This window comes from Rhineura floridana, chromosome 1 (genome assembly GCF_030035675.1).
Source record: "Rhineura floridana isolate rRhiFlo1 chromosome 1, rRhiFlo1.hap2, whole genome shotgun sequence".
Classification (NCBI taxonomy): domain Eukaryota; kingdom Metazoa; phylum Chordata; class Lepidosauria; order Squamata; family Rhineuridae; genus Rhineura; species Rhineura floridana.
Window position 1 is genome coordinate 315,242,611 of NC_084480.1, and position 25,037 is coordinate 315,267,647.

General features: G+C 46.3%; 1 protein-coding gene across 6 annotated transcripts in view; it reads right to left on the bottom strand.

Moving 5' to 3' along the window:
• PTP4A3 (protein tyrosine phosphatase 4A3) overlaps positions 1-25,037 on the bottom strand; it is a 149,602-nt gene that overhangs the window by 73,556 nt on the left and 51,009 nt on the right. Inside the window, exon 1 of one of the 6 annotated variants that reach the window (XM_061607060.1) lies at positions 8,568-8,689. The exons of the other annotated variants lie outside the window; for them this stretch is intronic. The gene's annotated coding sequence lies outside the window, so the exon portion shown is untranslated. Of the gene's footprint in view, positions 1-8,567; positions 8,690-25,037 lie in introns of those variants that run through there. 6 annotated transcript variants of the gene reach the window in all.

The following is a 25,037-nucleotide window of genomic DNA, read 5'->3' on the forward strand; positions in this document are numbered from 1 at the left end:
GCTATATGGGGAGTGTGTGGGCAACATGTGGTGAACAACAGGAGACAAGAGGGCACATGAATGAGTTTCTCTGCAGCTGCAGGCAGATCTCCTGGCCCCGTCCCTATGCTTAGCAGCACCAGAGCACCAGAAATATGGAACCTTAACTTTTTTTATTGTATATACAGCTTACAGCGTTTATAGGGTCTGAATTTGAGGCGTAACTCACTTGGGTGCACAGCTCTTCAAATAATGCAGAAAGAACCTACCTTTACAAAATATCTGGGGCAACGTGGAAGTGATGGGCGGGGCCAGAAACAAAAGTGGGCGGAGTGACAAATGTAAATTACCTTTGTACATTACATAGCCACACCCACTCCCACAACCTCCTCTATCTTCCACTAGGCAAAAAGACTCAAGAAGCGTGCAAAGCAGGTCTGGTAAGAGGAGCGGCTTGAGCAGAGGAGGTATAGTTGAGGGGATGCATGTGACCTGGAGAGAGGTCCAAGGGCCAAACAGAGAGACCTGGTGTCATGGCCCCGTCAGAGGACTCATCAGACGAGGATGACTCGGGAGTAACAGCAGCAGACCCAGAACCAGCAGACCCAGAAGGAGAAACGGAGGAAACTCCTGAGAACCCAGCTCCTTCTCCCCCTCAGCTGCAGAGCACCCCAGACACAGCTGAAGCCCTTCAGCCAGACACAGCCAGTGAACAGCCAGTGAACAGAAGACTCCCCCCTCAGAAGAGGGGCAGGCCTGTCCACTTAAGGCCAAAACGCTGATGGCTCACACCTGCTGACAAACCTGCTCCTTAAAAGTCAAACCTTGGCTTCAGCTTGTTGCTGACTACAACGTCAGGCGTGACCACTGTGTGTCTTCCTATCCCCTGAACCTTGACTTGGACTGATCTCTCGGCAAACTAGACCCGGACCTTCACTGACATCTCTTCTGGATTTCTGGCTTGGCACGTAAGCTTTGAACGGCCTCTGCCCTTATCTTGCTTCCTCCTTGCTAGCCTGGCAGATTTATAGCCAAGCTGCCAGCTGAGGACTTATGGCCTGGCAATTACCAAGGAATCTCCAGCCCTGCACCCCCACCGACACTGAAGAGCTGACACCTAGAGGGGCACATCAGGCCCTTGGGCTGAAGTTCCCCACCGCTGCTTTGAGAGCAGCTGCCTTTTTTTGTTTTGCACTGAGTTTTTGACACTGCCTCTAACGCACATGAGTCTGTGTTTAGACAGTTATACCATTCATTGACAATTTGAGTTATCGAAACCTCAAATATTGCATGGCAAGGTTGAAACTGGGAGATACATATTACCCGAGAGAAACAGAGCTGTTTTTCAACCCTGGTAGAGGCCAGCCACTTACAAAACTAAATACAAGGGCCACTGCTCAGTGGTTAGAACACCTGCTTTGCATGCATAAGGTCCCTGGTTCAATCCTTGGGACATCCAGGTATGGCTGGGAGAGACCTTGGGAAGCTGCTGCCAGTCAGCGTGGGCAATACTGAGCTAGATGGACCAATGGTTTGATTCCATAGAAAAGGAAGCACCAAAGAGCACGTGCTTGGCATTTCAATGGGCTTCAAGTCATGCTTTCAAGAAACTTCTGGGAGTTCCTTGGAAACTTAGCTAGCATTTGGCAGTGAAAATATGAGTCAATCATCTTATTTTGTCTGGAATATTTACAAACCGCTAAACATTAAAAAAAATACTGTAGTTGCATACAACAACACAATAAAAATCAAACAAGTAAAAACAGATACTGCAGTTCTCAAAAAAGAAATCAGATACTATCCAGGTAAAGCCTGTAAAAATAAAAACAGGGTTTTTGCATCCAATGAAAATGAGTATGAAGTTGGAGCCTGTCTAAGCTTTAATCATGATGGGTAAACGCAGCTTGTCCACTGCTGCTCATTCTTCCCAACACACAGCTGTGTGGTGTATTGGGTTTGTTCCACGTGTTGCCCTGTTCAGACAGGATGCTAATGAAGCCCAGAAGGCATGGTCAGCACCGTGCACCTAGAACATGCCCCAGATAGTTGCAAGGGTCATACAACAGGGCAATCAAATCGACAGTGATCAAACTACCTGCAATGTTAAGATATACTAGAACTTCCAATGAAATGCAAAATAAATGGAACGTAATTACACAATATATTAGCAAAGAATAACAGAGATCAGAATAGATTGCATGTGGCTTTAAAGGGTGTAATGCAAATTCAATGTAGCTTGTCGGTTTATAAGAGTTTTATGTTAACATATTTTCCAGTCCTTTCAATCTTTATAAGACACATATATTTATATGCACAAATTCTGTACTTTTTCTTCAATATTTATAGACAAAGATATTAATGATATTTAGAGAATGCATTTATATATTTGCACATATTAATATATTTAGGATATATATAGTATATCCTGATCTCTATATTTATGTGAAAGTTGGACAGTAAAAAAAGGGGTTAAGAGAAAAATCAATTCATTTGAAATGTAGTGTTGGAGAAGAGCCATGCAGATACCATGGACTGAGAAAAATAATTGGGTGTTAGAACAAATTAGACCAGAACTATCACTAGAAGCTAAAATGAAAAGACAATATTGCTGGGGAAAACAGAAGGGAGTAGAAACAGTGGAAGGCCAAATAAGAGATAGATTGATTCCATAAAGGAAGCCAGAGACCTGAACTTACAAGATCTGATCAGGGTAGTTTATAAAAGATGCTATTGGAAGTCGCTGACTCATAGGGTCCTGATAAGTCGTAATCGACTTGATGGCACGTAACAACAACATAGTGTATTAATGAAAACAGGAGCATTAATCATTTTATGATTTGTTTTTAAAATTTCTGGAAGTTCCCCCCCCCCTTCAAACTTGTCTCAAGTTTTGTGTGTGTGTTAGGAACCACAATAAAATTTATTTTCTTTTTTAATAGAGGGAAAACAAATTGGGGGAGGGTTTTTCCAAAGGTTTAAAAGCCAATGACATAGCAGAGGCCTCGGGCCCACCCTGAACTATGCTGCGCAGTTGTGAGGATCTTTGCTTGGCGTCACTGTGGCTTGAGGTTTCAAGCTTGGCTCTAGAACTCGCCGGCCTTCCTCTCCACTTGCGATTTCAAGGATTGTTGTCTAGACACATACACACAAAGGAAAAGGAAGAAAAAGAAGCCGCTGGGTGTGCACGCTCCTCCCGGCACAACAAGAAGAGCAACAGGAAAGCAAAGTCCACCCAATTCCCAGTGAGCGGAAGGGTGTGGTGAAAAGCAGGATGTAAAGATGAAAGGGTTATAGGGAGGAGATGACAGGGAGGAGGCCCAGGCCCCCAACATCTGCATAAATATGCTCTAAGTGGAAGCTGGAAAGATGGGATGTGTCCCCCCCCCCGGAGGTGGAGGGGTGGGTGGGAAGAGAGAAGTGGTGAGGAAGGTGGAAGCCGCACAGTGCCATCTATATAGACATTTTCCCTCAATGAACAAAAGCCATCAATAGCTGCAGCCATCTGCCACTCTGGCAGGAAACAGGCAGAGGAGTAACAAGGCTTCTGCATTTGGAAGCGAAAGGAAATGGCATTTGCTATAAAAAGGACGGACGTGTCATTCAAAATGCACATGCCGGAATTCACCTTCCTCTTTTTCCTCCCCTTCTTCCCTCACTTCCTCTGGTTAAAAAAATAAAAACATACCCAAATACGCGTGCATGCACACAGAGGGCTTGGCAGAGAGCATGTGTTTATAGTGACCTGGCTAAAGTTCTCTCACTGAGGAGGAGGAGGGAAAGGAAGACGTGCCTTTAGCAGGCTTCCCTGATTACTCATGAACCAGAACCGTCCCGCCAAATGCCATTCCTGGAAGAAATCTCTATGTATTTCTAGGAGCAGAAGGAACTGACATTTTGCTTCTCTGCAGCGGAGAGGAGAAAGTCTGGGGTGAGTGGGTGGGTGGGAGAAAGAGGAACAAAACGGATAAATAAATGCAGGAATGTGTGTGCTGATGAGTGACATGCCCTCCCCGGATGAAGTGGGGAGCTCATATTATTGTCTTCAGGGGTCTACCAACGCTGTTGCCAGGGGAGACCATGAGTTTAATTCTGGAGATTGCTGCATGCGTGTCAAACGGGGGGAAGTACAGGGCCCTCCTCTAGGCATGAGACAAGAGCCACCACCCGCTCCACAAAAGATCTCTGCGTACTTCAGCCACAGTCCTTACAGTGTTATATCGTCGCCTTACAGTGGTGAGTGGGCTTGCGTGTTCCAATGAACCCTGTGAGCGATGCCGTCAGGAGTCATGCACTCCCAGCAGGGTCACCCATGGCGGTAAGGTCAAGGGAGAGGAACCAGACAAAGAACGATCCAAGAATGTCCTCAACAGCAGAACAGGCAGAGGATAAGCATGCGTATGTTGCAACAGCTGTGAAGGCAGATGAAGGCTGCAGCAGATAAAAGACTTCCAATCGTCGTGGTATCCCATGTCATTGGATCAAAGCCTTTTTCTGTCAAGATTGTGTGTTGATCATCGTGCGCCGATCTCCACACATGAAACAAATTCGCACACAGGCGTCTTCCATAACAAAAGTCCTGTGATGATTGGCAAATGGGACTGTGAAATCCAGAAGCCCCTAGTCATGGAATGGCACATTGGCGGTGGATACAGATTCAGATGGATCCATTGTTAATTTTGGAAGACAATCTTACTCGGTCACAAATGACTGCAGAGAGAGAGAGTATTTGGGCAGCGCTGCTCCTTCCTGTATCATCCACGCTATGCAAGAAGCCCCAGCGCACATGAGAAACAATGGCCCAGGCTCTTGTTTGGTCACAGCTCAGGAGTAGAGCATCTATTTTGCATGCAGAAGGTCCTGGATCCAGTTCCCAGCATCTCCAGGCAGGGTTGACAAAACCGAGTGAGATGGACCAAGGACCTGCCCTCCCCCAATGCATTAAGGTGGCGAGGGTCACTTTGCGCTGGTTGTCACACATGCCTCCTTCCAAGGAGGGAAGGAACAGATCATTGGCAGATCATTGGCCCAAAATCTGTGGACCTGTCAGCATTTTACTTCTCAGACTTATCAGCCAACTAAAGTTGCAGTTTCATGGACAAAAGCTAACTGGTTGATTAGCGCAGCCTCCCTGGCAACCTGGTGCCCTCCAGCATGTTTTGGACTACAACTCCCATCAGCCCCAGCCAGCAGGTCCATATGATGCTCAGCTGTGTAGGCTGGGGCTGATGGGAATTGTCATCCAAAACATATAGAGAGCACCAGGTTGGGGAAGGCTGTATTAGTACAGTAGGGCCCCGCTTACCGGTGTTCCGTTTTCCGGCGTTCCGCTGATGTGGCGGCTTTCAATGGGGGGAAATTCCCATTTTAAGGCCGCTTTTGCAACATTTTCGCGCAATGCGCCCCATTATTTTCAATAGCTTTTGCTTTACGGCGATTTCCGCTTTACGGTGGCAGTCCAGAATGGAACCTGCCGTATAAGCAGGGCCCGCCTGTAACGGCATTCCTTACTTCTGCACTGGTTGCACATCCTGTGTTAGGAATAATTTCCTCCGAGGTGGGGGGACGACGACAGGAGGAAGATAGCACTGGGTAGCCTTGGGCCAGTCACTGCCTCTCAGCCTCAGAGGGAGGCAATGGTAAAATCCCCACTGAACACCGCTTACCATGAACACCCTATTCATAGGGTCGCCATAAGTCAGGGTCGACTTGAAGGCAGTCCATTCCCATTTCACTTGGATGTACCATTTTTTTTTTACTTGGATGCTCAGTGCTAAGTCCTATCCTAAGGTTGATCCACAGGTCGACTGGCTGGACCTCCTATGCTCACTTACACATGCGGAGCTCTGTTTGTCCACATCTGAAGTTCACACACTGAGGGCAAGGACATAAGGTGCATAAAGGGAGAATTTTGACAGGGCCTCTGCTGCTGTTTGTGTGTGTTTTAGTGCTCAGGGCCCCACAGGGCAGAGGTGGGAAAAATGAGGCCCGCCAGAGGATGCTGATCTACAGTTCCCATTATCGCTGGCTACTGGCCATGCTGGCTGGGGCTGATGGGAGTTGTAGGTCATATATACATTTAAAGCACTCTTACCCCACCAGTCATTGCTGCCCTCCCCCCAAGAACCCTAGGAACTATAGTGTGTTAAGGGTGCAACCCCACAGGCCTACAATTCCCAGCACACTTAAACTACAGTTCCCAGGATTCTACATGACTCTTAAAGTGGCATGAGAATGCTTTACATGTACAGCGTGGATGTGGCTGTAGTTCAACAACATGTAGAGGGCATTAGGATGGTGCAGGCTGCATTTAGGAACTGGGACATCCTTTGCTGACCTGGTGCCCTACAGATGCTGTTGGACTACAACTCCCATCATTCCTGACTGTTGGCTGTGCTGTCTGGGTCTAATGGGAGTTTGGAATCCAACATCATCAAGAAGGCCATGGGTTCTTCACCCCAGCTGCAGAAGAAACCAAGAGGTGCTTCAAGGATGCATGTGAATATTTTGGGATCTGGGGCTAAGTCAACCATCTATCAGAGAGACTGTGGGGGCAAACTTCCTACCCACTCTGCAGTTAGCTACTCGACTCTCCCCTATTTAATCTCCATTATTACTTCATTTATTTTACTAAAGCACTTGTATTCCTCTCCATAAAATATCCTCTGGACGGATTAACAGTAAGTTAAAAGGCAAGGCAAAAATATGACACCAAACCACGGAGGGGGGGAGGCAACACAAATACAACAGAAAGAAATCTTGCAGAAAAACTCAATCCCCAGCCTCTTCTCCGTTTTATCAATCTGTTGTTGTTGTTGTTATGTGCCTTCAAGTCAACTACGACTTATCAGGACCCTATGAATCAGCGACCTCCAAGAGCATCTGTCATGAACCACCCTGTTCAGATCTTGTAAGTTCAGGTCTGTGGCTTCCTTTATGGAACCAATCCATCTCTTCTTTGGCCTTCCTCTTTTTCTACTCCCTTCTGTTTTTCCCAGCATTAAGGTCTTTTCTAGTGAATCGTGTCTTCTCATTATGTGTCCAAAGTATGATAACCTCAGTTTCAAAATTTTAGCTTCAAGTGATAGTTCTGGTTTAATTTGTTCTAACACCCAATTATTTGTCTTTTTTGCAGTCCATGGTATCCGCAAAGCTCTCCTCCAACACCACATTTCAAATGAGTTGATTTTTCTCTTATCTGCCTTTTTCACTGTCCAACTTTCACATCCATACATAGAGATCGGGAATACCATGGTTTGAATGATCCTGACTTTGGTGTTCAGTGATATTGGGTATTGATTTATTTTATTTATTTATTCAGGGTATTGATTTATTTTCTTGCCTTTGTGCTCCACCTTCCCACCATCATGGAACTCCAGGCGGCATGCAAGTGGTTCCCAAACCATCACCCATCCAGGTACTGACCAGACCCAGACCGGCTCGGCTTCAGCAAAATGGTGTAGTGTAGTGAAGATTCCACACCCTCCGCAACAGCGACTGCACCTCCCACCTCTTTTCTGCACGGCAGCTTGTGCAACACTGGGTGGACTATCAACTTGTGCAAGTGACCACGCTGCTCAAATCAAACCTATAAAGCCTTATATGGTGCGGGACCACGATACCTGTCGGAACGCCTCTCCCGCTATGAACCGGCCCGTACACTACGTTCTGCTACGAAGGCCCTCCTCCGGGTCCCGACTCATAGAGAGGCCCGGAGGGTGGTGACAAGATCTAGGGCCTTCTCAGTGGTGGCCCCCGAACTGTGGAACAGTCTCCCCGAGGAGGTTTGCTTGGCGCCAACATTGTTATCCTTTCGGTGCCAAGTTAAAACCTTCCTCTTTCCCAAAGCATTTTAACTTTTTGCATTTTAACTTAATTTAATTTGTTTGCTGTTATTGATTTTGATTGCTTTATTGTTATTGTATTATATTGTTCATTTTATTGTATTTTGTTGTTCACCGCCCAGAGGGCTATGGCTAGTCGGGCGGTATATAAGTTTAATAAATAATAAATAATAATAAATAAATCGGGGCAGCTTTGAAGGGGAACTTCCTAAAGTCTGCATCATGCATGTCTTTCCTACAGGCCCTTTGGATTCCTCCAGCTTGTAAGAATCGAGCCCAATGCACAAGTCACACACAGCCTCCACGTTTTAAAGAGTTTGTCTTTGGAAGCGGATAACGCAGGGACTTTCCCTTCCAAGCGGCTTGGCTTCCACTGCCAGAGTGCCGCCACCTCCACCTCCTCCTCGCTTATCCCCAGCCTACCCTGGCTGCAACAGGGAGAGAAAGCTGGAGGGAGAGGAATGGAAAGAGGGAAGAAAAAACGCTCACCAATGCTGTTTGCTGGGATTTCCCCTCCAAACCCCCTCTTCTCCTTAAGCCAACAGCTGCAAGTCTTCAGCTCTTTCACCAAGCTCACTTTCCCAACCAGATTCTCTCAAGCAAGGCCAATAAATCTCCCGGAACTTCCCAGGCGGGGGTGGACGGCAGCAAGAGAGAGGAAGAGCCACACAAGAGGAAGACTCTTGCACTTCCAGAGAAACTCCACTTAGGCTGGCCTGCTTGCTTCTTTTTGACATCCAGACCTACCTTAAAGGGGTGCCCCTCCTGACGGTTGCTGCTGCCGCCGCCGGCACCTTTTCCAATTGGAAAGTGGCGTCTTTGAGGGTCGAGGGGTGGGAATCCAGTGAAGGGAAAGGCGGCAATGTGATGCGTCCCAGTCCTGTTCCAAGCGGCAAATGTCTGCCTTCAATTAGCAATCTCATGTGCCACTTTAGGAAAAGGAAGGGGGGTGGGTGGGTTGAAGAAGAGAAAAGGGAGGCCAACTCTACGGGGAATCGTAATATAATCACTTAAACTGGCAGCTTTGCAAGGCAGAGTACTCCAGCTCTGAATGGCAACGTGCCAAGGGCCTGGAGGAGCAGCAAGAGAGAGGAAGGGGAGGCTGGCTGAAGGGAGAGGGAGAGCTGGCTAACTTGTCTGGTTCTACACGCAGGTAGATGAATGCAGAATGCTGGATCCAGAGCAGTACACATCACAGATAATGCGTGCGCCCAGCAATCAAAGAGAAAACAGCCAGGAGTTGGTTGACAGAAGCCAATGTCCCAAAATATTCCCCACCTTGGCTCTGACCTACATTGGGATCAACACATTCATGCTTGCAGGCTTTCTGCACATACACACGTAGCTCCCTACTCACATTCTCTTGATTTATTTGAAATCCTGCCCTGCCTTTAAAAAAACTAGTTCAAGGTGCACAGTAAAATCACATGACGAACTCCAAACATGAGCAAAAGCTGTGCAACAGCCTAAGAGAGAAGAGCACTGATGTGGACTAAGAGGCCTGGACAATTGAAAAGCTCCCCCCCCCCCCAGACATAAAACAGATGAGCCTCTCTGGGTAGAGAATTCCACAAATGGGGGTGTCACCACTGAAAAGGCCATATTCACAGCGGCCACCTGCCTCTCACCACCGAGGAAAGGGAAGCCTTGGAAAAGGGTCTCTCAACATTCAAGCAGGTTCAGGTTGCAACCTCCTGCATTTCTGGGCAGGGAAAAGAGAAGGAAGCCCCCATCCTGCGCATCCAGCCAAGAAATGCAGTGGGCAGGCAGCAGAGGGCCAGAGCGCCCAGTCACTCCTCCACCCACCCACTTGCTTTCCATGCTGAACACACAAGAGTACATTCACCTTCCTCCATGCCCCAGCACATAAGCTGAGGGGGCTTGCAAAGGAGGCATTTCTAGCGTGCAAGACTTTTTTTTTACAAGCCTGCCTTTTACTCAGAAGTGGGGCTAGCAAAAGATCGGCTGAGTGCTCCATTCCTCCTTTGCCAGCCCAGCTTAAGTGAGTGAAAAAAACAGGCTGGTAAATCTTTTTCCAGGCAAGTAATTTTTGGTGCTTGAGAGACCTGTGCCCCAAAACTTTCAAAGGTGAGGATGGGGGAACCTTTTTGGCCCGACAGGCCACACCTTCTTCTCCTCCCGCCCTGACCTGCGGGGTGGGAGGAAGGGCCTGCTTCACTAGCATCCTGCAGGATTGAACTCTCAGCAGATAAGCTGAGGGTTCAATCCTGCTTTCTGCAGGAATCTCCTGGGAAAGCAGCGCCAAGCAGGATCAAGCCCAGCTGCATTCATCCAGTGATGCTGGCTGATTCACAGATGGGCATGGTTTTTTGGGGGGAGGGGGGAAGTGGCCTCACAGGCCAAACTGGAGCTTTTGGTGGGCCAATATTGGCTCACAAGTCAGAGGTTCACCTCTGGTTAAATCTAGTCCTGACTGGCAGCACATTATTTATGTAACAACAACAGACGGGCACTCTTTAGTCCCGCAGGAGAGCTTGCCCCCAGGTCTGGAACCAGGCATGACAGGATTCTTGGCCACCAGACTGCCCTGAGCCCACATTGCTATGTTCCCCCAAACCCCTTCCTGATGCAGGCACCACAGGCTTAAATAGGTCAGCCTGCCTTCCCATGTTAACCCCTTAGGGATTCCAACCATCATTTTGGGTGACAGCAGGCATCTGCATGTGGTGCGCTACTGCAGCGTAGGCCTACTTACGCTGGTGCCGCCTGCATGGAGGACAGCTGTTTCCTGGCAGGGCGGAGCTCCCATTCTATAATCCACAGCAGCATAGGATTGCTGTGATCCAACACTGGTGCGCATTACAGAACAGGATCTCCATCTTTTCAGCCACCTGCTAGTGCTGGGCCTGCTTACCCCACAGCATTCATTGTATGTCAAAAATGACTAAAACAAGGTCTTTTATTGCATATTTTTATAATATTTGTGTCTTATCTTCTGTACACCGCTTAGAGATTTTTATATATATTGGTATAGAAATGGCTTAAATAAACAGATAAATAAATAAATTCAGGGAGGCAAGAAAGGAGGAGAAAGGGCAGAAGCAGGAGTTTCTGGGCAACTGGGGACATAGAACTGAACAGCAGCAAAACAACAGTTCAGGGGTCTGTGACAACGGTGGGGAATCTCCAGCCTATGGACCAAGCTGGGCCTGGCAATCGGTCCTCCCCAAAACCACACCCATCTGCCCTACATCTGACATCATATGCGACATCTGGTATGGGGAAGGTAACGAAGGAGGCTGCAAAAGAACCACCAGAACTCTTAAAGCGAGCTCCAGATTGTTCCTTGGCAAGTGGGGCTTGTATTTGATGCCTTTTAAAACTTTGCACCAAATACAATCCAAATAATGGACTGGTTAATCCAAATAATGGATTGGTTCCATATGGGAGCTCCTGATCGTAGCTCCTGATCGTAGCTCCTGAGTGCAACCGACCCCTGCCAGAAGTGTGGGCAGCAACAGCACTGATTATTGCTGATTTCAATCCCCCGCTGGAATCGGCTACAAGGCAAGGATTTATTTATTTATTTTTGCAGCCTAGCTGATCTGCAAAGGAACATTGTTCTTTGTAGGCCGGTTTGGATTCAAGTGAGGCTGCAAAGGGAAATGCTTCCTCCCGATATCACGGTGATGTCCAGTGATTGACAGGTGGGCGCCCCCCATGGGGGATTGGGAGACATCAGTGTCTGGCATCCCCCCGGCCAGATCCAGTTCCCCAGCCCTGCTCTACAACTTTCAACTTGGCATAGCAACCAGCCACTATTTTGGGTCACTATTAAGAATTTGGAAAGGGGAACATTTCTCACAAGCTGCACATTTTGAGTAGTCCAGTAACGATATTGCCCCAGTATGGATTTTGGAATTCATAACAAGAGTTCTAATAAGTGCCGTTGCTTTTTTTTTTTTGATCCTCTGTCTCCCCAACCATGCACCAAACAGACCACACTATTAGGTCCACTGAAGCCTGGAAACTTGCACAAGGTTATAGAGAACTGGCATACAAATTACCTTTCCCAGTTGCCAGCCACACAGTATTTTCCTCTCTGATATTTTACTGCTCTTAGCCACCATGAGCTCCGCTTTGTGGAAATGTGGGATGGAAATTTAACAACCAACAAGAAATCAAACTGCAAGTTCCTTCTCCCTGTGCAGACAATGTAGTTTCATTCATGTTAAGCGCTTCCCCAATGACACAAGTTTCTGTCATTGATGAATGGACATAAGAATCTGTCTTACTCAGCGTCAGCTTCACCTACTCTGACACTGGCTCTCCAGGTGATTGGCTCTTCTGCATGAAAAGCAAGTCCTCTATCACAGAGTCACATCCCTTCCCCATGTTGGGTTCCATGTTGCAACCTGCCTTATACAGAGTTACACCATCGGTATATTATCCCAGTATCACCTACTCTGATTGGCAGTACCTCAACAAGGTCTGACATGCTATCTGATACCCTTTTCACTGGAGATGGTAGGGATCACTGGAGCCTTTAAAAAAAAAAAAAGATCGAAGAGTCTTGTGACAAATTATGAAGATCAACACATTTATTTATGGCATACGCTTCAGCGGACTCAAGCCCACTTTGGCAGATGTGTGAAGTCAAATCTTGGATGACAGATATATCGTTTAGTTGCAAGATGGGAAATGAATGGCAATGAGATGCAAAAATTATAGTCAGTGACAATTAGTGTAAATATATGTTAAACAGGCACACCTTTACATAAAAACACAGGAGGAGCCCTGTTGGATCAGGCCAGCAGCTCATCTAGTCCAGCATCCTGTTCTCACAGTGGCCAAATAGACGCCTTTTGTGTGAAGCCCACCAACAGGACCTGAGTGCAAGAGCACTCTCCCCTCCTGCAGTTTCCAGCAACTGGTATTCAAACCACACTGTCTCCGGCTATGGCACAGCATAGCCATCACGGCTTGTAGGCGCTGATAGCCTCATCCTCCATGAATTTGTCTAATAGTCTTTTAAAGCCCTCCACGCTGGTGGCCATCACTGCCTCTTATGGGAGGGAATTCCCTAGTTTAACTACGTGCTGTGTGAAGAAATGCTTTCTTTTGTCTGCCCTGAATCTTCTAACAATCCGCTCTGTCGGATGTCCATGAGTTCTAGTGCTATGAGAGAGGAAAAAAAACGTTTCCTTATCCACTTTCTCCATCCATGCGCAATTTTTCACACTTCTGTCATGTTGCCTCTAACTTGCCTTTTTTCTAAACTAAAAAGCCCCAAATGCTGCAACCTTTCCTCTCAGGGGAGTTGCTCCATCCCCTTGATCATTCAGGAGCAGACAGGTGACAATTGCTGAGATATTGCCCAATACACGAGTTAATACAATTATGTCAGCTATTTGTTAAGTCTTTAAGGTGCCGCAGGACACTTTGGCTTTTGAGCAAGGGACTAACATGGCTACTCCTTTGTTTTTTAAAAAAAAGAACAGCGCACACACCTTTCAGGTTCTGTTTGCTCAACCCTGTCCGAGTTTTGATTAGCTTGCAGGACATAGATTAAAAAAGCAGGACCCCCCCCCTCCTACTTTTGCCTCATTTGCTTAACTGTTTACCCGTCTGATATTCTCCACAATTGAACATGTAAACTTTTAAACCAGAAATCGAAACCCGTAAGAATCCCACTGAGCTACCTAGCTAAAGTTTTATACACTATTTCAACAAAGCCTCTAAATTGGTGGAATTCCTTGCCTTGGGAGATTCGACAGAACAGCATCTGTGCTGGGATTTTTAATTATTTTTTAAAAAAGATGTTTTAAAGATGTTTTTAGTGTTTTTCTTTGCTGCCCTGGGTTCCTTCTGGGAGGAAAGGTGGGCTATAAATTTAATTAATAATAATAATAATAGCAACCACCACCACCATCATCTGTGGCATCAACAGCTGCAGGAGGACAGCTCGTTCCTATTTGGCCAGGCTTCCAAGAGATAAATTGCTGGCTTCATTTGCAATGCTTCCAGTGGTTTTACATTATTTGGATCAAAGTCTTGTTATTGCTGAATTCTTATTGTTTTATTATTATTTATTTGATTCATCTATTATTCGATTTATAACCCGCCCTTCCTCCCAGCAGGCTTCTACACAAGCATCTCAAGGCGATGTACAATAAAATAAGCACATCAAAAACAGTTAAAAACATAAAAAGCAACAGATATATTTCAAAATGAAACAAAACCAAAATAGACACCCATGGCAGAGACCCAGCTGGGAAAGTCCGTCATAACCAAAATATCTGCAATCGTTTCCAGAAAGTGCAGACAGTGGGCACCTGTCTTATCTCACACAGAACAGGGGCAGCCATGCTCTATGTTACTCGGGCTGTTTTAGTGTTCATTTTTTTAAATTATGGTTTGTCACACTGAGTGAGGGTCATTGGGACAAAAAGAAAGACAACCACCACATGTACCAGTGAAAATGGAAATGGACTGCCTTCAAGTCGATCCCGACTTATGGCTACCCTATGAATAGGGTTTTCATGGTAAGTGGTATTCAGAGGGGGTTTACCATTGCCTCCCTCTGAGGCTAGTCCTCCCCAGCTGGCTAGGGCCTGCTCAGCTTGCCACAGCTGCACAAGCCAGCCCCTTCCTTGTCCCCAACTGCCAGCTGGGGGACAACTGAGACTATGCAGCTTGCCCACGGCTGCACAGGTGGCAGGGCACGTAACCCCTGAGCCACTCACTGTGGGGGTGATCTTTAGCTGGCCCTTGACACCCAGGAGACACAAGCGGGGATTTGAACTCACAGACTCTGGACTCCCAGCCAGGCTCTCCTCCCCACTGTGCTATACCAGCTGTTAGCCACCCTCAAATTCCATGTGCAGCTCCTTCTGCAGAGATGAGACTGAACTGCATCAGGGACCAGAGGAAAACTACCTTGTCCCCCCCACCCTGCCCCCCCCACCAATTTATTCCTAGTTAAAATCAAAACAGGGGTACAATATAAATGTTACCCATCTGGGAATACCATCGTGGCTGAAATAATGAAATAAATTTCTCCCACCATTGGGGGGTGAGGGGGGACTCATTATGAGGAAGAGACCAGATCTTGGAAAATATATTGTGTTTAAGGCCAACGGGGGACTTGGTCACAAGTTATGGAAAACACAGAAATATGAAGAGCTGCCTTTTACTGAGTCAGACCATTCCCCCATCTAGCTCAGTACTGTCTACTCTGACTGGCAGTGGCTCTCCAGGGTGTCAGGCAGGAGTCTCTCCCAGCCCTACCTGGAGATGGTGGAGATTGAACCTGGGACCTTCTGCATGAAAAGCAGGTGCCCTACCCACTGAGCTACAGCCTCTTCTCTCATAATACCAGAACTCAGGGTTTCTACTGCTCAAGAGATTATGGAAACAAAAACAAGGGCAACTATATTTTCCAATCCCATGCAGCAATGTATGGACTGACAGCCTCATCCAGGTGGTCTGTGTCTTGCCTGTGCATTTGTGGTTGAAGATGGGAAATCAGCACATCCACTGCGTTCAATATTCATAAAATGTAAATGTACTGCCTTCAAGTCGATTCTGACTTATGGTGACCCTATGAATAGGGTTTTCATGAGGCTGAGAGGCAGTGACTGGCCCAAGGTCACCCAGTGAGCTTCATGGCTATGTGGGGATTCGAACCCTGGTCTCCCAGGTTGTAGTCCAACACTCTAACCACTACACCACACCGGCTCTCATAATATACATATTGGATTTTAATTGTATTATTATTGCTTTTTATTATACTGTATTACAATCTGAATTCTACGGAATCGTAGTACAATAAAATACAATATATAAGAAATAAAAGGGGAAAAAAGAAAAATTCAATTAAGAGTCATACAGCATCTAGCGCAGTGCACTAAAATTGCTACAAGAGGCAGAAATATCATTAAGAACATAAGAACATAAGAAGAGCCTGCTGGATCAGGCCAGTGGCCCATCTAGTCCAGCATCCTGTTCTCACAGTGGCCAACCAGATGCCTGGGGGAAGCCCGCAAGACCCGAGTGCAAGAACACTCTCCCCTCCAGAGGCTTCCAGCAACTGGTTTTCAGAAGCATGCTGCCTCTGACTAGAGTGGCAGAGCACAGCCATCACGGCTAGTAGCCATTGATAGCCCTGTCCTCCATGAATTTGTCTAATCTCTTTTTAAAGCCGTCCAACCTGGTGGCCATTACTGCATCTTGTGGGAGCAAATTCCATAGTTTAACTATGCGCTGAGTAAAGAAGTACTTCCTTTTGTCTGTCCTGAATCTTCCAACATTCAGCTTCTTTGAATGTCCATGAGTTCTAGTATTATGAGAGAGGGAGAAGAACTTTTCTCTATCCATTTTCTCAATGCCATGCATAATTTTATACACTTCTATCATGTCTCCTCTGACCTGCCTTTTCTCTAAACTAAAAAGCCCCAAATGCTGCAACTTTTCCTCGTAAGGGAGTCGCTCCATCCCCTTGATCATTCTGGTTGCCCTCTTCTGAACCTTTTCCAACTCTAGAATATCCTTTTTGAGATGAGGCGACCAGAACTGTACACAGTATTCCAAATGCGGCCATACCATAGATTTATACAACGGCATCATGATATCGGCTGTTTGATTTTCAATACCTTTCCTAATTATCGCTAGCATGGAATTTGCCTTTTTCACAGCTGCCGCACACTGGGTCGACATTTTCATCGTGCTGTCCACTACAACCCCGAGGTCTCTCTCCTGGTCGGTCACCGCCAGTTCAGACCCCATGAGCGTATATGTGAAATTCAGATTTTTTGCTCCAATATGCATAATTTTACACTTGTTTATATTGAATTGCATTTGCCATTTTTCCGCCCATTCACTCAGTTTGGAGAGGTCTTTTTGGAGCTCTTCGCAATCCCTTTTTGTTTTAACAACCCTGAACAATTTAGTGTTGTCAGCAAACTTGGCCACTTCACTGCTCACTCCTAATTCTAGGTCATTAATGAACAAGTTGAAAAGTACAGGTCCCAATACCGATCCTTGAGGGACTCCACTTTCTACAGCCCTCCATTGGGAGAACTGTCCGTTGATTCCTACTCTCTGCTTTCTGCTTCTTAACCAATTCCTTATCCACAAGAGGACCTCTCCTCTTATTCCATGACTGCTAAGCTTCCTCAGAAGTCTTTGGTGAGGTACCTTGTCAAACGCTTTTTGAAAGTCTAAGTACACTATGTCCACTGGATCACCTCTATCTATATGCTTGTTGACACTCTCAAAGAATTCTAATAGGTTACTGAGACAGGACTTTCCCTTGCAGAAGCCATGCTGGCTCTGCTTCAGCAAGGCTTGTTCTTCTATGTGCTTAGTTAATCTAGCTTTAATCATACTTTCTACCAGTTTTCCAGGGACAGAAGTTAAGCTAACTGGCCTGTAATTTCCGGGAACCCCTCTGGATCCCTTTTTGAAGTTTGGCGTTACATTTGCCACTTTCCAGTCCTCAGGCACGGAGGAGGACCTGAGGGACAAGTTACATATTTTAGTTAGCAGATCAGCAATTTCACATTTGAGTTCTTTGAGAACTCTCGGGTGGATGCCATCCGGGCCCGGTGATTTGTCAGTTTTTATATTGTCCATTAAGGCTAGTGGTCCGCTGGGGGTATAATATGAATGAGTATCTAATTAAAAAGTTTCTGGAAAACAGGAAGATGTGCAAACTACTCAGAGTGTCTCTGCTCCGGCTTCATTGTATTGTGTTGCTATGACTGTTTGGGTCACCCTTTGCCAACCTGGTGCCCTCCATATGTTCTGGACGGCAACTCCCATCGCTCTTCCACCAGCTCCCACGCTTTCCAATACCTGAACTTAAGCTTCTGGATCTCTCATCCTCTTCCTACTCATGCTATTCCTGTCTCTTTACACAGGCAGGGTCGTTCCAACATGCCAAGCAATGATTCTTACCCTTCCAATGCCAAGCCCTCAGCTCTTCAGACAAGCTCACATGAGCCAACACAAAGAAACAGAAAACGTTCCAGGCCCATTGCCTTCATATACCTCGCATGCCAACTTCCACATCTCCCAAGCTACACTGACTAACTGCCTCCCTTTGCCCCTCTTCCAGCTCTGCAATATCTGACAATATCATTGTAGCCCAACTCAAATGGTTAAAAATCCACCAAAGTTGGGCCACTCTGGGTGGGGAAAAAATGGGGGGACCATCTTCACTGCTTGCCAACCCAACCTCTGTTTCTGAACTACCAAACTCTGAAAGCCAGCGTACAGCTAGGCAACTCATGGGAACCCCAAAGAAAGGTTAGCGTCCTGGTTAACTTTTTAGCCCATGAGAGTTTGTGGAAAGCTCACTTCTGGTTTCCACGACTTTTGGCAGACCTGTGCACTGGGGTTGCCTGTCTGTGGAAAGCAGGTGGTCAAAATGTGCAAGAAGGGATGAGATGTTAAAGAGCTGCACAATTTGTGCCTCAGTGGACTGGCAAACCAGGCCAGGGTTGAAAGCTTTGTAAACACCAGGCGGTGGAAGCTGTACTGGCTCCTTGCCATCACCAAGGCCACATCTGCACCACACATTTAAAACACTGTCATATCCCCCTTTAAACAGCTGTGGCTTCCCTGAAGGAATGAGAACTGTAGTTCATTTACGATGCAGAGAATTGTCATGAGACCCCATATTCCCCTCACAGAGCCACAAATGCAGGAGTGCCCTGTGGAGAGAGCCTGACCGTTAAACCACACTGGCAATAGTAGCTCTATGAGGGCAATAGAGCTCTGTGAGGGGAATAGGGGGTCTCCTAACAATTCTTTGCACCCTTAATGAACTACAGTTCTCAGGATTCTTTATGGGAAGCCAGACTGTTTAAAGTGGTATAACACTGCAGATAATATGGTGCGGATGCCGTCTTAATCTCTGCTAAGTTACTATCTCCCTCTGCCTGTCTCCAGAAAAGTTAGCAACCTGGAGATCACTGGATGAAAGAATGTTTTAACTGTAACTGTTTTTCAGAATGCTTTTCTTTTTTGTTGTTAAAATGTTTCACTGGTATGTTTGCCTCCCTGGGCTCCTTTGGAAGAAAGAGTGTGATATAAATTTAGTAATTACTACTACTACTGATAATAATGCAGTGGTGGTGGTGCAGCACAGTAGAGCCTTCCTCTAGCAAGCTGTTGAATGGAAAATAAGGTGTCCCCCTTTCACTGGTGCCTTATGCTGCAGTCTCCTCCTCCTCTTTGCTTCCTTAAGCACATCAGTCCCAGCACATATCTATCTTTCTTTGTTCTCTACTACGATCCCAGGCACAGCCAGTGTTTGGCAAAAACCCTCAGCGTTGCTGTTCAGAGAAGCCACACAAGCTAAACTGAGCAAAACTGGGGAAAGGAATTAAATCTTTGGGGCAAGCCTTAAAGTCCGGCAGGTCTATTTCGAGGTTTTCAAACTATACCATGGACTTCAGTCTAGAGGAAAATGACCCAAGGCTTCTGGAAACTGTTGACTCTAACACAACAAGCTCCAACACTTTCATACAAAGGTAAACGGATGCTACATTGGCTGCCTACATACCTTTCATTTAACACACGAGTTCCCCCAAAGAATCATGGGAACTGTAGTTTGTTAAGGTTGCTGGGAATTGTGGCTATGTGAGGGGGTAAACTAGGATTCTTTGGGGAAAGCCATGTGCTTTAAGAGCCAGTGTACCTCCAGATGTTGTTGGACCACAACTCCCATCAGCCTCAGCCAGCATTGCCAATGGTCAGGAAAGATGGGAATTGTGGTCCACCAACATCTGGAGGCACACTGGTTGGGAAAGGCTGGGTTAAGGTGTTGGACTACGACCTGGGAGACCAGGGTTCGAACCCCACACAGCCATGAAGCTCACTGGGTGACCTTGGGCCAGTCACTGCCTCTCAACCTCAGAGGAAGGTGATGGGAAACTCCCTTTAAATACTGCTTACCATGAAAACCCTATTCATAGGATCGCCATAAGTCAGAATCGACTTGAACGCAGTCCATCTCCATTTATGTGCTTTAAATGTATGGTGTGTATGCAGCCTGTTATGTCCCAGGAAATTCTAGGTTGCAACTGACATGACTTGCTTTCACTAAGAAAGTCAGCAGAGGGCATGACCCTTTGCAATTCTGATGGTGTCCCCCTCCTTTACTTTCACCCAGCAGGGAGAGGAGGAAGCTGCCTTATACCAGGTCAGACTACTTCTCCATCTAGCTTTGTATTATTCCTTTGATTAGCAACAGCTCTTCAGCATTTGAGGCACATGTCCCTCCCCCCCCCGACCACTGATCAACTGGTGAGGCCAGAGACTGAACCCAGGAACTCTAAGCGTGCAAAACATGCACACAACTACCAGTTGAGCGATGGTCCCTCTCTCATTACACGGGAGAAAATACAACTAAACTGGGGATGGTGCAGTAATGGGACCATGTAAGATGGATCAGACCAAAGGCCCACCTAGTGAGTTGTCAATCAGACACCTGTGGGAAGCCTGCAAACAGGCCCTGAGCACAACAGTGCTCTCACCACATGAGCGCCCCATTTATTTATTTATTCTTTGATTTCTATCCCCAGCAGGAGATCAGGGCGGCAAACAGAAATGCTAAAAAAACTTTAAAACATCATAAAAACAGACCTTAAAATAGATTAAAACAAAACAATGTGAAAAACATTTTTAAAAGCTTTAAAACCATCTTTATAACAGAGTTAAAACATACTATTAAAAAAACACATATTAACAAGCAATTCCAACACAGACACAGACTGGGATAGGTCTTAACTTAAAAGGCTTGTTGAAAGAGGAAAGTCTTCAAAAGGCGCCGAAAAGATAGTGCCTATATAGCCCTCATGGCTGCTAGCCACTGGTGGCCTTGACAAAAGTGTGGGAAAAAAGCATGGCATGGAGGAAGTGAGCAGAGATTGTTTTTCTCCCTTTTGCACAATACTAGAACTCTTGGACATCCAATGAAGCTGAACTTTGGAAGATTCAGGACACTAAAAACACTTTAAAACATCATAAAAAGACATTAAAACAAAAAAATGTTAAAAACATTTTTAAAAGCTTTAAAAACTTTTTTTTTAAAAAAAGGTTAAAAACATATTATTAAAAAAATATTAAAAGCAATCTTAACACAGATGCAGACTGGGATAGGTGTCAACTTAAAAGGCTTGTTGAAAGAGGAAGGTCTTCAAAAGGCGCCAAAAAGATAGCAGAGATGGCGCCTGTCTGATATTTAAGGGGAGGGAATTCCACAGAATTAGACTGTGGAATTTACTCCCACAAGACGCAGCGATGGCCACCAACTTGGATGGCTTTAAAAGAGGATTAGATTAAAAGACATAGCTACTAGCCACGATGGCTCTGCTTTGCCTCCACAGCCGGGAGGCAGTATGCTTCTGAACACCAGTTGCTGGAAACCGCAGGAGGGGAGGGTGCTCTTGCACTCAGGTCCTGCTTGTGGGCTTCCCATGGGCATCCGGCTGGCTGCTGCGACAAAAAAGGATGCTGGATGAGATGGACCACTGGCCTGAGCCAGCTTCAGGGCTGTTGTGTGTAAAAGGCTCTGCATGGTGTCGAAAGAGCGGACGGGGCCTTTTTCATCCTCTCTCATAATACTATGAGAGGGCCATCCAATGAAGCTAAATGCTGAAAAACTCAGGGCAAAAGAGTGAATATTTTCATACAGGATACAATTAAAAAGATGCAGTGATGGCCACCAACTTGGATGGCTTTTAAAAAAAGGTTAGACAAATTCATGGAGGAGAAGGCTATAAACGGCTGCAAATCCTGATGGTTATGTTCTACCTCCACTGTCAGAGGCATTTTGTCTCTGGGTACCAAAGGCCGGGGTTCATGGGTGGAGAGAGCTCTGTTGAACTCAGCTCCTGCTTGTGGGCTCCTCATACATCTAGTTGGCTGCTAGAACAGGATGACAGACTAGATGGGCCACTGGCCTGATCTGGCAGGCTCTTCTACTGTTTTAGCTTTCTCCTTCAGTAATTTGTGGAACCCTCTTTTAAAGCTGCCCAAGTCGGTGGTCGTCACTGCCTTGTGTGGGAGCAAATTCGATAGGTTAACTATGCGGTGTCCTTCCTCTTGCCTGCCCTGAATGTGAAAACAACCAGTTTTCACTGGGTGTTCATGAGTTCTGTTATTATGTTGTTATTCTTGTTGTTATGTGCCTTCAAGTCCATTGCGACTTATGGCGACCCTATGAATCAGCAACCTCCAAGAGCATCTGTCATGAACCACCCTGTTCAGATCTTGTAAGTTCAGGTCTGTGGCTTCTTTTATGGAATCAATCCATCTCTTGTTTGGCCTTCCTCTTTTTCTACTCCCTTCTGTTTTCCCCAGCATTATTGTCTTCTCTAGTGAATCATGTCTTCTCATGATGTGTCCAAAGTATGATAACCTCAGTTTCATCATTTTAGCTCCTAGTGACAGTTCTGGTTTAATTATGAGGGGGAGAAAAACTTCTCTCCATCCACTTTCTTCACCCCGTGCATACTTTTATAAACCTCTATCACGTCACCTCTTAATCACCTTTATTCTAAAGTAAAAAGACCAAAATGTTCTATATTTTCCTCATAGGGGAATTGCTCTAGCCACTTGATCATTTTGCTTGACCTTTTTAAAACCTTTGCCAGCTCTAACATATCCTTTTTGAGGCAAGGCAACAAGAACTGCACACCATATCCCAAGTGTAGTTGCACCATGGATTTGTATACCCGTATTATGGTATTGGCAGATTTATTTTCAATCCGTTTCCTAATAATCCCTCCCAAATGGAATTCACCCTTTCTACCCAACTGCTGCACACCGCATTGCTGGTGGTAGAACAGAGTCATTATGACTAGTGGCCACCGATAGCGTTATCCTCCACGAATTTGCCTAAAGCCCTTTCAGAGCCATCTAAGTTAGTCTCCATCACTGCCTCTTGTGCCACCGAATTCCATTTTTTAAGCATGCATATTGCAACTAATTATTTCTTTTTGTCTCTCCTGAGTCTCTCTAGCCTCAATTGAAAGACAACTCTGGGGGTGTGCAATGGAGGGGGCACACTGATTTATCACACCCCTCCAGAAGTCAATGAAAATATACAAGCCACATCTCTGCTCTCTTCCCTGCCGTGATGGGCATTTTACTAGCACAGTGGTGTGTGTATAATATGTATGTTATGTAATCTGTTGTGCAATATCTAATTAAGCCACAGACCACACAATTAAAACAAAGCCAAGGCAGCAGAAGTAAAACAGCAGCAACCAATAATTAGGGCACTCCTATGAAAGCTTGACAAAACAGGAAGGCTTTATTACAGGCCCTCTTGAATGCTTTGCAGGCCAAGGACTGATGCGGAATGGGCTTCCGAGGCCGCACGCAAATCTGAGTGATTCTGCATAGGACCCACCCCAACATCCCACTCTCCTTGGAGGAGGGTGAGAAGGGACTCCATGGCAGAGCTTAACTGATGGGGCGGGTGCATCTTACACAGAGTGCGCTTTCCTAAGCCCCAAAGCTGCAAGAGTCTGCCCATTCTCACTCATCCATCTTTTCTTTTTAAATCTATCCAGTTTGCAATGAGCCACCCATGAAAGAACCAAGCACATGGGGACGTTTTTTATAAAAACTAGAAAGGAATTCCTTTTAAAAAAAAGGAAAGAAAGAAAACTGCAGATGTGTCCACAGGGAGACCCTGTAGCTCATTGGAAAAAGCACATGCTTTGCCTGCAAGAGGTCTCAAACAGTCCCTGGCATCTCAGACTCCCATTAGAAGAGCCCTGCTGGATCAGACTAAAATAGTATCTAGCCCACCATCCCGTTTCCCACACCTGTCAGCCAGATTTATTTATTTAAGCTAACTGTATATACCGCTTACTCAACAGAAAGCCTGTAAGCGGTTGTCAATGGGGATGCCAATGGGAAGCCCACAGAGAGGGCACGACGAGGGCAACACCACCCACCTGCTGCTATTGACAAGCAACTGTTATTCAGAAAAATGCTGCCTATGAACCTGGAGGCGGCACGGAGTCATTCCAAGGCCCTGCTGGGGAGGTTCCCTGTCTGAATGTCCAGATGTTGCTGGGACTACAGCTCCCGTTGCCCCTTACCAACAGCAATGCTGGCCTGGGCTAGTGGGAGTTGTAGTCCAAAATGCCTGCAGGACCAGAGGTTGAGGAAGGCTGGTGCACACAATACGTGGGACAATGATAGCGGCCCCATCCACACCATACATTTATTCCACTATCATGCCACTTTAAACAGTCATGGCTTTCCCCCCCAGAGTCCTGGGAAGTGTAGTTTGTGAAGGGTGCTGAGAGTTGTTAGGAGACGCCCTATTCCCTTCGCAGAGCCACAATTATCAGAGTGGTTTAACAGTCAGTCCCAGTGTGGTGTAGTGATTAGAGTGTTTAACTACAGCCTGGAAGACCAGAGTTCGAATCCTCACACAGCCATGAAGTTTACTGGGTGACCTTGGGCCAGTCACTGCCTCTCAGCCTCGGAGGAAGGCAATGGGAAACCCCCTCTGAATACCGCTTACCATGAAAACCCTATTCATAGGGTCGCCATAAGTCAGAATCGACTTGAAGGCGGTCCATTCCCATTTCCTTCTTCCCAGGGAACTGGAGCTCTGTGAGGGGTTTTAAAGTGGAATAATAGCGGAAAAAATGTGTGGTGTGAATGTGGTCTGAGTTAGCATAAATCAGCTTCATGTGTTCAAAAACAACCAACTGTAGGGGGCAAAAGGTGTTTTGGGGTGGACTAGTCAATTTTGTTAACCTTTTTTTTTGCAAGGCTGCCCTCTAGCATTAAGTAAGCCAGGAGAGCAGTGCCTGGAGACAGGGCTGGGACGTCACCAAAGGCGTCATATCGCACAACATCATGTCGTACAACACCACACACAGGGGTGGGGAGAAAGTGAAAGATAAGAGAACAGGGGTGAAGTGTGACCTTGCTGCCATCTCCCTAGCTCAGCTCTTCCAGATTTTATTTTCATGAAGGCAAGCTCCTCCTCGACATGGCAGAATATGCTAAAACAGAGGTGGGGAAGCTCTGGCAGGGGTGGCGGCGGCTAAGTGTGGTCCTCCACGCCTCTCTATCTGGCCCTTGGAACTCTCCCCAAGCCACTTCCCTCACCAGCCTTGCTTTGCACCTTCTTTTACTATTTTGGACTGGCTGAAATGTGTCCTTGAACTCCAATAACGCCTCTGGCTTGTCTGGACAGAGGATAAAGAGGGT